The sequence below is a fragment of the Monodelphis domestica genome, chromosome 3 (assembly GCF_027887165.1).
Source record: "Monodelphis domestica isolate mMonDom1 chromosome 3, mMonDom1.pri, whole genome shotgun sequence".
NCBI lineage: Eukaryota > Metazoa > Chordata > Mammalia > Didelphimorphia > Didelphidae > Monodelphis > Monodelphis domestica.
Genome location: NC_077229.1, coordinates 527,313,004 through 527,314,798, shown reverse-complemented (window position 1 = coordinate 527,314,798; position 1,795 = coordinate 527,313,004).

Sequence of the window (1,795 nt, the reverse complement as noted above, 5' to 3'; positions counted from 1 at the left end):
TTGGTCTGGTCTTTTCCTCAGGAATGCTTGGAAATCTTTTATCTTATTGATTGACTATTTTTTTCCCTGAAAGAATATTCTCAGTTTTGCTGGACTTTGGGTTGTAACCTGAATCTTTTGACTTCCTGAATATCATATTCCATGACCTCTGATCTTTAATGTGAAAGCTGCTAAGTTCTGTGTGATTCTGATTGTAGCTCCATAGTATTTGAATTTCTTCTTCCTGGCTACTTGAAGTATTTTCTTCTCAGTTTGGGGACTCTTGAATTTAACTATTATATTCCTGGAAGTTGTCATTTGAGTATTTCTTTCTGGAGGTGATCTGTGGATTCTTTCAATTTCTTTTTTATTCACTTATTCAAGAATATCTGGGCAGTTTTCTTTAATAATTACTTGTATTATGATGTCCAGGCTTTTTTTTAATGATGGCTTTCAAATAGTCCAATAATTCTTAAATTGTTTCTCCTGGATCTATTTTCCAGGTCAGTTGTTTTTCAATGAGATCTTTCATATTTTCTTCTTTTTTATTAAAAATTTTTTTCATTGTTTCTTGATGTCTAATGAAATCATTAGCTTCTAGTTGTCCAATTCTAATTTTTAAGAAATTTTTTTTCTTCCATGAGTTTTTGAGCCTCCTTTTTCATTTGCCCATTTCTTCTTGCATGGCTTTCATTTCTCTTCCCCATTTTTCCTCTACCACTATTAATTGATTTTTCATTTCCTTTTTGAATTCTTCCAGAATCTGAGTTGAATTCACATTTTTCTTTTGGACTTTTAGTGCATTTGCTTTGCTTTCACCATTCCCTTCTATATCTGTACCTTGCTCTTTGTCTCCATAAAAATTCTCTATAGTGTTTTTTAAAAAAACATCTGCTCATTTTCCCAGTCTTTTTAAAAGGTAGACACTGTTCTTTGGGATGTTAGAGCACCCTCTTAAACTTCAGTCCTCCCTTGATGCTACCCTTAGCCTTATTTCTGGGTTTCTGAAAATTCTCATTTTTAAGAAGTTTGTCCTGACACAAAGCAAAAATTTGCAGAAAGAAGGAAAAGGAAACATCCGCCCTGTTGCTGTTAGTCTGCTTTTTGTATTCAAATTTAACAAGCTTAATCCACCTTTGACATGTAATTCTTTCAAATTATTGAATATAGCTATCATGTCCCCACTGAGTCTTCTCTACTTTATTACTTGTTATTATTATTATTATTAAATATCCCCATTTCTCTTCACCTGATCTTCAGGTGAAATGGATTCAAAACCTCTCACTGTTCTGATTGGTCTTCCCTGAACATTCTACAGTTTCTCAATATTTTTAAACTGTGTGTACTGTCAATTAATTTACATTTGAATCCTATATCTAGAAACATCATTGCTGTCTACTGTCTGACATGCAGGTCAACATTATTAGACATTTCTGGGAGATTTTTTTCAAAGCACTTGATGGAATCTTTATGCTTCCAGTTCCCTGATATCATATTATTTCTTTCCTCAATTCAATAAGCAATATATTTGTATTTGTAGGTTTGCAAGGGATTTAGTGGAAAGATATGTAAGTAAGAAATTCTTAATGTGGAAAATTACTTCAAAGACATAGATTGGCAATTCATATTTAACTTAAAATCTCTGAGAATTTCCAGAGTTTGAGCGATTTGTCCATGGCCATATAACTTGTATATTTCAGACATAAAACATGAATCTATGTTGCTCTGACTCCAGAACTGCCCCCCTCTGACCACCATACGATGCTGCCTATCACTTTCCTTTGTATTCTATAAAATTTTAGGAGAAAAAATTCTG